This window comes from Dunckerocampus dactyliophorus, unplaced genomic scaffold (genome assembly GCF_027744805.1).
Source record: "Dunckerocampus dactyliophorus isolate RoL2022-P2 unplaced genomic scaffold, RoL_Ddac_1.1 HiC_scaffold_24, whole genome shotgun sequence".
Classification (NCBI taxonomy): domain Eukaryota; kingdom Metazoa; phylum Chordata; class Actinopteri; order Syngnathiformes; family Syngnathidae; genus Dunckerocampus; species Dunckerocampus dactyliophorus.
Window position 1 is genome coordinate 225001 of NW_026559860.1, and position 12500 is coordinate 237500.

Below are 12500 nucleotides of genomic sequence, written 5' to 3' on the forward strand. Positions count from 1 at the left end.
GCCCTCCAAAGGCGGGTCTGGTTTACCGCTAGGTCAGTGGGGGCTCAGGGGGTTGGGGTGCGTGCGAGCGCGGCCGGGTGGGGGGCAATGGCCCCCCGGGTGGCCGCGCCGGAGGTGTCACTCGCCTCCAGTGAGCACTCGGCTCCTCTCTGTCGGACACCCGGAGGTGAAGCGCGGGCCCTGCTACCGCGCCGGAGGTCCCACTGGCCTCCAATGAGCACACTCGGCTCCTCTTTGTCGGACACCCGGAGGTGAGGCGCGGGCCCCTCTTACCCGCGCCGGAGCCTCAGCTTGCCTTCCAGTGAGCTGGGCTCCTTTTTTATTTTCTTTGGAGTGGGCCACCCGGAGGTGGAGAGCGACCCGCAGACGAAGCACGGCCAGGGGCCGCCGGATGCCGCCCATGGCGGGCGCTCCCACTCCTCTGACACCTGCGAAGCAGCAAAGTGCTCCTTTTCGATTCCTTCCGCCACCCGGAGGTGGAGCGCGGACCCAGCCACCGCGCCGGAGCGAGCAGCAGCCTCGCTCCGAGTGTGCGCCCGCAGACGAAGCACGGCCAGAGGCCGCCGGATGCCGCCCATGGCGGGCGCACACACTTTTCTGACACCTACGAAGCACCCAAGTGCTGCTTTTTGGGATTCGCCACCCGGAGGTGGAGCGCGGACAAAGCCACCGCGCCTAGTGTGCACCCGCAGACGAAGCACGGCCAGAGGCCGCCGGATGCCGCCCATGGCGGGCGCACACACTCTTCTGACACCTTCGTAGCACCAAAGTGCTGCTTTTTGGGATTCGCCACCCGGAGGTGGAGCGCGGACAAAGCTACCGCGCCGGAGCGAGCAGGAGCCTCGCTCCGAGTGTGCACCCGCAGACGAAGCACGGCCAGAGGCCGCCGGATGCCGCCCATGGCGAGCGCACACACTTTGCGGACACCTCGGATTGGCCACCCGGAGGTGGAGAGCGACCCGCAGACGAAGCACGGCCAGGGGCCGCCGGATGCCGCCCATGGCGGGCGCTCTCGCTCCTCGGACAGCTCCATCGGCGCAGCATGGCGCTCGCGGTCGTCATTACCCGCTGGCGAGGCGCGGCCAGGGCCGCCAGGCGTCGCCTATCGCGTGCGCAAACTCCCAGCAAGCACCAACGTGCTCCTTTGGATGTTGTCATCCGGAGGTGATAGCGCGGCCCGGGCCGCCTGACGCGGCCCATCGCGGGCGCTCCTCGTCGGACACCTGCGTCACACAGCCTGGGTGCCAGCTGTGGAGTGACACTTGGAGAAAAAGAAGCACAAGTCACTCATATCAAAGTTCCCGTTCCCTTTTGTTTGTGTCACGCTTGGAAATGCTTGAGAGGTGACACTTTGTCAAATTTGCAGCTGGTGTCTCATGATCATCATCACCGCTGCTCATCAGCCTTCCTTGGATGCCTGCCATGCACGCGGCCCAACGGGGCACTCAGATGGGGTGGGCAGCCCGGACCGCCTTGCGCGGCCCAACACGGGCGCCCGGGGGACGCGGAAACCCGTTTTAGAAAATAACCTCCAGGGGTTTTCCAAGAGCGGCACAGCCCCAGCTCACGTCCGTGTTTCAGTGCGTCAAAAGCGGATTCAAAAGTGTGCTTTTCTCGGTACTTCCCCTGGAGGTCAGTGTTTCTAAAAACTGGGTTTCCGAAATCGTGCTGGAGGTGTTTTGGTCAACCAGGAAAAATGGCATTTACGGGAGAGGGTAAAGTATACCCCCCCCCCCCCTCTCGGCTGATTTACCCTCTCCCGTAAACGCGTTTTTTCCTGGTCGACCAAAACACTCATTGACTCCCATTCATTTGACACTTTGTCATTTTTTCAGCACTTTTTTCGCGCATTGGGTACTCCGCCCATTGACTCCCATTCATTTGACACTTTGTCGTTTTTCCAGACCTTTTTTCACGCATTGGGTACTCCGCCCATTCACTCCCATTCATTTGACACTTTGTCGTTTTTTCAGCACTTTTTTCGCGCATTGGGTACTCCGCCCCATTCACTCCCATTCATTTCACACTTAGAAAAATCATCCGAGCGGCTCTCCACGCATTTTATAGCCGCTTTGGGGCTCCAGCCGCCTCGGCCTTCATTTCTGACTAGGCTCGTGTGGACTTTGTCGTTTTTTCAGCACTTTTTTCGCGCATTGGGTACTCCGCCCCATTCACTCCCATTCATTTGACACTTAGAAAAATCATCCGAGCGGCTCTCCACGCATTTTATAGCCGCTTTGGGGCTCCAGCCGCCTCGGCCTTCATTTCTGACTAGGCTCGTGTGGACTTTGTCGTTTTTTCAGCACTTTTTTCGCGCATTGGGTACTCCGCCCCATTCACTCCCATTCATTTGACACTTTGAAAAATCATCCGAGCGGCTCTCCACGCATTTTATAGCCGCTTTGGGGCTCCAGCCGCCTCGGACTGCATTTCTGACTAGGCTCGTGTGGACTTTGTCGTTTTTTCAGCACTTTTTTTACACATTGGGTACTCTGCCCCATTCACTCCCATTCATTTGACACTTTGAAAAATCATCCGAGCGGCTCTCCACGCGTTTTATAGCCGCTTTGGGGCTCCAGCCGCCTCGGACTGCATTTCTGACTAGGCTCGTGTGGACTTTGTCGTTTTTTCAGCACTTTTTTCGCGCATTGGGTACTCCGCCCCATTCACTCCCATTCATTTGACACTTTGAAAAATCATCCGAGCGGCTCTCCATGCATTTTATAGCCGCTTTGGGGCTCCAGCCGCCTCGGACTGCATTTCTGACTAGGCTCGTGTGGACTTTGTCGTTTTTTCAGCACTTTTTTTACACATTGGGTACTCTGCCCCATTCACTCCCATTCATTTGACACTTTGAAAAATCATCCGAGCGGCTCTCCACGCGTTTTATAGCCGCTTTGGGGCTCCAGCCGCCTCGGACTGCATTTCTGACTAGGCTCGTGTGGACTTTGTCGTTTTTTCAGCACTTTTTTCGCGCATTGGGTACTCCGCCCCATTCACTCCCATTCATTTGACACTTTGAAAAATCATCCGAGCGGCTCTCCATGCATTTTATAGCCGCTTTGGGGCTCCAGCCGCCTCGGACTGCATTTCTGACTAGGCTCGTGTGGACTTTGTCGTTTTTTCAGCACTTTTTTTACACATTGGGTACTCTGCCCCATTCACTCCCATTCATTTGACACTTTGAAAAATCATCCGAGCGGCTCTCCACGCGTTTTATAGCCGCTTTCAGACTCCTGCCGCCTCGCCTGCACTTCCGCCTCGGTCCGTTAGGATTTAGGCCTTTTTTCAGCACTTTTTCTCCGTTCCTCTGGGGCGACAGCGGCTCTCCACGCATTTTATAGCCGTTTTCAGACTCCTGCCGCCTCGCCTGCACTTCCGCCTCGGTCCGTTAGGATTTAGGCCTTTTTTCAGCACTTTTTCTCCGTTCCTCCGGGGCGACAGCGGCTCTCCACGCATTTTATAGCCGTTTTCAGACTCCTGCCGCCTCGCCTGCACTTCCGCCTCGGTCCGTTAGGATTTAGGCCTTTTTTCAGCACTTTTTCTCCGTTCCTCCGGGGCGACAGCGGCTCTCCACGCATTTTATAGCCGTTTTCAGACTCCTGCCGCCTCGCCTGCACTTCCGCCTCGGTCCGTTAGGATTTAGGCCTTTTTTCAGCACTTTTTCTCCGTTCCTCCGGGGCGACAGCGGCTCTCCACGCATTTTATAGCCGTTTTCAGACTCCTGCCGCCTCGCCTGCACTTCCGCCTCGGTCCGTTAGGATTTAGGCCTTTTTTCAGCACTTTTTCTCCGTTTCTCCGGGGCGACAGCGGCTCTCCACGCATTTTATAGCCGTTTTCAGACTCCTGCCGCCTCGCCTGCACTTCCGCCTAGGTCCGTTAGGATTTAGGCCTTTTTTCAGCACTTTTTCTCCGTTTCTCCGGGGCGACAGCGGCTCTCCACGCTTTTTATAGCGGTTTTCAGACTCCTGCCGCCTCGCCTGCACTTCCGCCTAGGTCCGTTAGGACGTGGGCCTTTTTTCAGCACTTTTTCTCCGTTTCTCCAGGGCGACAGCGGCTCTCCACGCTTTTTATAGCCGCTTTGGGGCTCCAGCCGCCTCGGCCTGCATTTCTGACTAGGCTCGTGTGGACTTTTTCAGCACTTTTTTTTGTGCATTGGGTACTCTCGCCCATTGACTCCCATTCATTTGACACTTTGTCATATTTTCAGCACTTTTTTTGTGCATTGGGTACTCTCGCCCATTGACTCCCATTCATTTGACACTTTGTCATATTTTCAGCACTTTTTTGGCGCATTGGGTACTCTCGCCCATTGACTCCCATTCATTTGACACTTTGTCATATTTTCAGCACTTTTTTGGCGCATTGGGTACTCTCGCCCATTGACTTCAATGCATTTACTGCAACTCCTGCCTGTGTCCGCCAGAGGGCGTCTGGCTTAACAGCGGCTCTCCACGCTATTTCTATCCGCTTTGAGGCTCCAGGCAGCTCGGCCTGGGTTTCTGAATTTCTCCCTTGACACTTTGTTACTTTTTCACCTTTTTTCTCATTTCATCCAGGGACACAGCGGCTCTCCACAGACTTTCCCGCGGCCCCTGGGCTCCAGGACGCTCGGCATGGGTTTCTGAATTTCTCCCTTGACACTTTGCCATTTTTTCACCTTTTTTCTCATTTCATCCAGGGCAACAGCGGCTCTCACAGGCTTTAGAACCGCCCCTGGGCTCCAGGACCCTAGGCATGGGTTTCTGCCTAGCTCCCTTGACACTTTGCCATTTTTTCACCCTTTTTCTCATTTCATCCAGGGCAACAGCGGCTCTCCACAGACTTTGCAGCCGCCCCTGGGCTCCAGGACCCTAGGCATGGGTTTCTGCCTAGCTCCCTTGACACTTTGCCATTTTTTCACCCTTTTTCTCATTTCATCCAGGGACACAGCGGCTCTCACAGACTTTAGAACCGCCCCTGGGCTCCAGGACGCAAGGCATGGCTTACTCTCGCCCATTGACTTCAATGCATTTACTGCAACTCCTGCCTGTGTCCGCCAGAGGGCGTCTGGCTTAACAGCGGCTCTCCACGCTATTTCTATCCGCTTTGAGGCTCCAGGCAGCTCGGCCTGGGTTTCTGAATTTCTCCCTTGACACTTTGCCATTTTTTCACCTTTTTTCTCATTTCATCCAGGGACACAGCGGCTCTCCACAGACTTTGCAGCCGCCCCTGGGCTCCAGGCAGCTCGGCCTGGGTTTCTGAATTTCTCCCTTGACACTTTGCCATTTTTCCACCCTTTTTCTCATTTCATCCAGGGACACAGCGGCACTCCACAGACTTTGCAGCCGCCCCTGGGCTCCAGGCAGCTCGGCCTGAGTTTCTGAATTTCTCCCTTGACACTTTGCCATTTTTTCACCCTTTTTCTCATTTCATCCAGGGACACAGCGGCACTCCACAGACTTTACAGCCGCCCCTGGGCTCCAGGCAGCTCGGCCTGGGTTTCTGAATTTCTCCCTTGACACTTTGCCATTTTTCCACCCTTTTTCTCATTTCATCCAGGGACACAGCGGCACTCCACAGACTTTGCAGCCGCCCCTGGGCTCCAGGCAGCTCGGCCTGAGTTTCTGAATTTCTCCCTTGACACTTTGCCATTTTTTCACCCTTTTTCTCATTTCATCCAGGGACACAGCGGCACTCCACAGACTTTCCCGCGGCCCCTGGGCTCCAGGACCCTAGGCATGGGTTTCTGCCTAGCTCCCTTGACACTTTGCCATTTTTTCACCTTTTTTCTCATTTCATCCAGGGACACAGCGGCTCTCCACAGACTTTGCAGCCGCCCCCGGGCTCCAGGCAGCTCGGCCTGGGTTTCTGAATTTCTCCCTTGACACTTTGCCATTTTTTCACCTTTTTTCTCATTTCATCCAGGGACACAGCGGCTCTCCACAGACTTTGCAGCCGCCCCTGGGCTCCAGGCAGCTCGGCCTGGGTTTCTGAATTTCTCCCTTGACACTTTGCCATTTTTTCACCTTTTTTCTCATTTCATCCAGGGACACAGCGGCTCTCCACAGACTTTGCAGCCGCCCCTGGGCTCCAGGCAGCTCGGCCTGGGTTTCTGAATTTCTCCCTTGACACTTTGCCATTTTTTCACCTTTTTTCTCATTTCATCCAGGGACACAGCGGCTCTCCACAGACTTTGCAGCCGCCCCTGGGCTCCAGGCAGCTCGGCCTGGGTTTCTGAATTTCTCCCTTGACACTTTGTTACTCTTTCACCTTTTTTCTCATTTCATCCAGGGACACAGCGGCTCTCCACAGACTTTCCCGCGGCCCCTGGGCTCCAGGACCCTAGGCATGGGTTTCTGCCTAGCTCCCTTGACACTTTGCCATTTTTTCACCCTTTTTCTCATTTCATCCAGGGCAACAGCGGCTCTCCACAGACTTTCCCGCGGCCCCTGGGCTCCAGGACCCTAGGCATGGGTTTCTGCCTAGCTCCCTTGACACTTTGCCATTTTTCCACCCTTTTTCTCATTTCATCCAGGGACACAGCGGCTCTCCACAGACTTTACAGCCGCCCCTGGGCTCCAGGACCCTAGGCACGGGTTTCTGAATTTTTCCCTTGACACTTTGCCATTTTTTCACCCTTTTTCTCATTTCATCCAGGGACACAGCGGCTCTCCACAGACTTTCCCGCGGCCCCTGGGCTCCAGGACCCTAGGCATGGGTTTCTGCCTAGCTCCCTTGACACTTTGCCATTTTTTCACCTTTTTTCTCATTTCATCCAGGGCAACAGCGGCTCTCACAGACTTTAGAACCGCCACTGGGCTCCAGGACCCTAGGCATGGGTTTCTGCCTAGCTCCCTTGACACTTTGCCATTTTTTCACCTTTTTTCTCATTTCATCCAGGGACACAGCGGCTCTCCACAGACTTTCCCGCGGCCCCTGGGCTCCAGGACCCTAGGCATGGGTTTCTGAATTTCTCCCTTGACACTTTGCCATTTTTTCACCTTTTTTCTCATTTCATCCAGGGACACAGCGGCACTCCACAGACTTTACAGCCGCCCCTGGGCTCCAGGCAGCTCGGCCTGAGTTTCTGAATTTCTCCCTTGACACTTTGCCATTTTTTCACCTTTTTTCTCATTTCATCCAGGGACACAGCGGCTCTCCACAGACTTTGCAGCCGCCCCTGGGCTCCAGGCAGCTCGGCCTGGGTTTCTGAATTTCTCCCTTGACACTTTGCCATTTTTTCACCTTTTTTCTCATTTCATCCAGGGACACAGCGGCTCTCCACAGACTTTGCAGCCGCCCCTGGGCTCCAGGCAGCTCGGCCTGGGTTTCTGAATTTCTCCCTTGACACTTTGCCATTTTTCCACCCTTTTTCTCATTTCATCCAGGGACACAGCGGCACTCCACAGACTTTGCAGCCGCCCCTGGGCTCCAGGCAGCTCGGCCTGGGTTTCTGAATTTCTCCCTTGACACTTTGCCATTTTTTCACCCTTTTTCTCATTTCATCCAGGGACACAGCGGCACTCCACAGACTTTACAGCCGCCCCTGGGCTCCAGGCAGCTCGGCCTGGGTTTCTGAATTTCTCCCTTGACACTTTGCCATTTTTTCACCTTTTTTCTCATTTCATCCAGGGACACAGCGGCTCTCCACAGACTTTGCAGCCGCCCCTGGGCTCCAGGCAGCTCGGCATGGGTTTCTGCCGAGCTCCCTTGACACTTTGCCATTTTTTCACCTTTTTTCTCATTTCATCCAGGGACACAGCGGCTCTCACAGACTTTAGAACCGCCCCTGGGCTCCAGGACCCTAGGCATGGGTTTCTGCCTAGCTCCCTTGACACTTTGCCATTTTTTCACCTTTTTTCTCATTTCATCCAGGGACACAGCGGCTCTCCACAGACTTTGCAGCCGCCCCTGGGCTCCAGGCAGCTCGGCCTGGGTTTCTGAATTTCTCCCTTGACACTTTGCCATTTTTTCACCTTTTTTCTCATTTCATCCAGGGACACAGCGGCTCTCCACAGACTTTGCAGCCGCCCCTGGGCTCCAGGCAGCTCGGCCTGGGTTTCTGAATTTCTCCCTTGACACTTTGCCATTTTTTCACCTTTTTTCTCATTTCATCCAGGGACACAGCGGCTCTCCACAGACTTTGCAGCCGCCCCTGGGCTCCAGGCAGCTCGGCCTGGGTTTCTGAATTTCTCCCTTGACACTTTGTTACTCTTTCACCTTTTTTCTCATTTCATCCAGGGACACAGCGGCTCTCCACAGACTTTCCCGCGGCCCCTGGGCTCCAGGACCCTAGGCATGGGTTTCTGCCTAGCTCCCTTGACACTTTGCCATTTTTTCACCCTTTTTCTCATTTCATCCAGGGCAACAGCGGCTCTCCACAGACTTTCCCGCGGCCCCTGGGCTCCAGGACCCTAGGCATGGGTTTCTGCCTAGCTCCCTTGACACTTTGCCATTTTTCCACCCTTTTTCTCATTTCATCCAGGGACACAGCGGCTCTCCACAGACTTTACAGCCGCCCCTGGGCTCCAGGACCCTAGGCACGGGTTTCTGAATTTTTCCCTTGACACTTTGCCATTTTTCCACCTTTTTTCTCATTTCATCCAGGGCAACAGCGGCTCTCACAGACTTTAGAACCGCCACTGGGCTCCAGGACCCTAGGCATGGGTTTCTGCCTAGCTCCCTTGACACTTTGCCATTTTTTCACCTTTTTTCTCATTTCATCCAGGGACACAGCGGCTCTCCACAGACTTTCCCGCGGCCCCTGGGCTCCAGGACCCTAGGCATGGGTTTCTGCCTAGCTCCCTTGACACTTTGCCATTTTTTCACCCTTTTTCTCATTTCATCCAGGGACACAGCGGCTCTCCACAGACTTTACAGCCGCCCCTGGGCTCCAGGACCCTAGGCATGGGTTTCTGAATTTCTCCCTTGACACTTTGCCATTTTTTCACCTTTTTTCTCATTTCATCCAGGGACACAGCGGCTCTCCACAGACTTTGCAGCCGCCCCTGGGCTCCAGGCAGCTCGGCCTGAGTTTCTGAATTTCTCCCTTGACACTTTGCCATTTTTCCACCCTTTTTCTCATTTCATCCAGGGACACAGCGGCTCTCCACAGACTTTGCAGCCGCCCCTGGGCTCCAGGCAGCTCGGCATGGGTTTCTGCCTAGCTCCCTTGACACTTTGCCATTTTTCCACCTTTTTTCTCATTTCATCCAGGGACACAGCGGCTCTCCACAGACTTTCCCGCGGCCCCTGGGCTCCAGGACCCTAGGCATGGGTTTCTGAATTTCTCCCTTGACACTTTGCCATTTTTCCACCTTTTTTCTCATTTCATCCAGGGACACAGCGGCTCTCACAGGCTTTAGAACCGCCCCTGGGCTCCAGGCAGCTCGGCATTGGTTTCTGCCTAGCTCCCTTGACACTTTGCCATTTTTCCACCTTTTTTCTCATTTCATCCAGGGACACAGCGGCTCTCCACAGACTTTCCCGCGGCCCCTGGGCTCCAGGACCCTAGGCATGGGTTTCTGAATTTCTCCCTTGACACTTTGCCATTTTTCCACCTTTTTTCTCATTTCATCCAGGGACACAGCGGCTCTCACAGGCTTTAGAACCGCCCCTGGGCTCCAGGACCCTAGGCATGGGTTTCTGAATTTCTCCCTTGACACTTTGCCATTTTTTCACCCTTTTTCTCATTTCATCCAGGGACACAGCGGCTCTCCACAGACTTTCCCGCGGCCCCTGGGCTCCAGGACGCTCGGCATGGGTTTCTGAATTTCTCCCTTGACACTTTGCCATTTTTTCACCTTTTTTCTCATTTCATCCAGGGCAACAGCGGCTCTCACAGGCTTTAGAACCGCCCCTGGGCTCCAGGACCCTAGGCATGGGTTTCTGCCTAGCTCCCTTGACACTTTGCCATTTTTTCACCCTTTTTCTCATTTCATCCAGGGCAACAGCGGCTCTCCACAGACTTTGCAGCCGCCCCTGGGCTCCAGGACCCTAGGCATGGGTTTCTGCCTAGCTCCCTTGACACTTTGCCATTTTTTCACCCTTTTTCTCATTTCATCCAGGGACACAGCGGCTCTCACAGACTTTAGAACCGCCCCTGGGCTCCAGGACGCAAGGCATGGCTTACTCTCGCCCATTGACTTCAATGCATTTACTGCAACTCCTGCCTGTGTCCGCCAGAGGGCGTCTGGCTTAACAGCGGCTCTCCACGCTATTTCTATCCGCTTTGAGGCTCCAGGCAGCTCGGCCTGGGTTTCTGAATTTCTCCCTTGACACTTTGCCATTTTTTCACCTTTTTTCTCATTTCATCCAGGGACACAGCGGCTCTCCACAGACTTTGCAGCCGCCCCTGGGCTCCAGGCAGCTCGGCCTGGGTTTCTGAATTTCTCCCTTGACACTTTGCCATTTTTCCACCCTTTTTCTCATTTCATCCAGGGACACAGCGGCACTCCACAGACTTTGCAGCCGCCCCTGGGCTCCAGGCAGCTCGGCCTGAGTTTCTGAATTTCTCCCTTGACACTTTGCCATTTTTTCACCCTTTTTCTCATTTCATCCAGGGACACAGCGGCACTCCACAGACTTTACAGCCGCCCCTGGGCTCCAGGCAGCTCGGCCTGGGTTTCTGAATTTCTCCCTTGACACTTTGCCATTTTTCCACCCTTTTTCTCATTTCATCCAGGGACACAGCGGCACTCCACAGACTTTGCAGCCGCCCCTGGGCTCCAGGCAGCTCGGCCTGAGTTTCTGAATTTCTCCCTTGACACTTTGCCATTTTTTCACCCTTTTTCTCATTTCATCCAGGGACACAGCGGCACTCCACAGACTTTCCCGCGGCCCCTGGGCTCCAGGACCCTAGGCATGGGTTTCTGCCTAGCTCCCTTGACACTTTGCCATTTTTTCACCTTTTTTCTCATTTCATCCAGGGACACAGCGGCTCTCCACAGACTTTGCAGCCGCCCCCGGGCTCCAGGCAGCTCGGCCTGGGTTTCTGAATTTCTCCCTTGACACTTTGCCATTTTTTCACCTTTTTTCTCATTTCATCCAGGGACACAGCGGCTCTCCACAGACTTTGCAGCCGCCCCTGGGCTCCAGGCAGCTCGGCCTGGGTTTCTGAATTTCTCCCTTGACACTTTGCCATTTTTTCACCTTTTTTCTCATTTCATCCAGGGACACAGCGGCTCTCCACAGACTTTGCAGCCGCCCCTGGGCTCCAGGCAGCTCGGCCTGGGTTTCTGAATTTCTCCCTTGACACTTTGCCATTTTTTCACCTTTTTTCTCATTTCATCCAGGGACACAGCGGCTCTCCACAGACTTTGCAGCCGCCCCTGGGCTCCAGGCAGCTCGGCCTGGGTTTCTGAATTTCTCCCTTGACACTTTGTTACTCTTTCACCTTTTTTCTCATTTCATCCAGGGACACAGCGGCTCTCCACAGACTTTCCCGCGGCCCCTGGGCTCCAGGACCCTAGGCATGGGTTTCTGCCTAGCTCCCTTGACACTTTGCCATTTTTTCACCCTTTTTCTCATTTCATCCAGGGCAACAGCGGCTCTCCACAGACTTTCCCGCGGCCCCTGGGCTCCAGGACCCTAGGCATGGGTTTCTGCCTAGCTCCCTTGACACTTTGCCATTTTTCCACCCTTTTTCTCATTTCATCCAGGGACACAGCGGCTCTCCACAGACTTTACAGCCGCCCCTGGGCTCCAGGACCCTAGGCACGGGTTTCTGAATTTTTCCCTTGACACTTTGCCATTTTTTCACCCTTTTTCTCATTTCATCCAGGGACACAGCGGCTCTCCACAGACTTTCCCGCGGCCCCTGGGCTCCAGGACCCTAGGCATGGGTTTCTGCCTAGCTCCCTTGACACTTTGCCATTTTTTCACCTTTTTTCTCATTTCATCCAGGGCAACAGCGGCTCTCACAGACTTTAGAACCGCCACTGGGCTCCAGGACCCTAGGCATGGGTTTCTGCCTAGCTCCCTTGACACTTTGCCATTTTTTCACCTTTTTTCTCATTTCATCCAGGGACACAGCGGCTCTCCACAGACTTTCCCGCGGCCCCTGGGCTCCAGGACCCTAGGCATGGGTTTCTGAATTTCTCCCTTGACACTTTGCCATTTTTTCACCTTTTTTCTCATTTCATCCAGGGACACAGCGGCACTCCACAGACTTTACAGCCGCCCCTGGGCTCCAGGCAGCTCGGCCTGAGTTTCTGAATTTCTCCCTTGACACTTTGCCATTTTTTCACCTTTTTTCTCATTTCATCCAGGGACACAGCGGCTCTCCACAGACTTTGCAGCCGCCCCTGGGCTCCAGGCAGCTCGGCCTGGGTTTCTGAATTTCTCCCTTGACACTTTGCCATTTTTTCACCTTTTTTCTCATTTCATCCAGGGACACAGCGGCTCTCCACAGACTTTGCAGCCGCCCCTGGGCTCCAGGCAGCTCGGCCTGGGTTTCTGAATTTCTCCCTTGACACTTTGCCATTTTTCCACCCTTTTTCTCATTTCATCCAGGGACA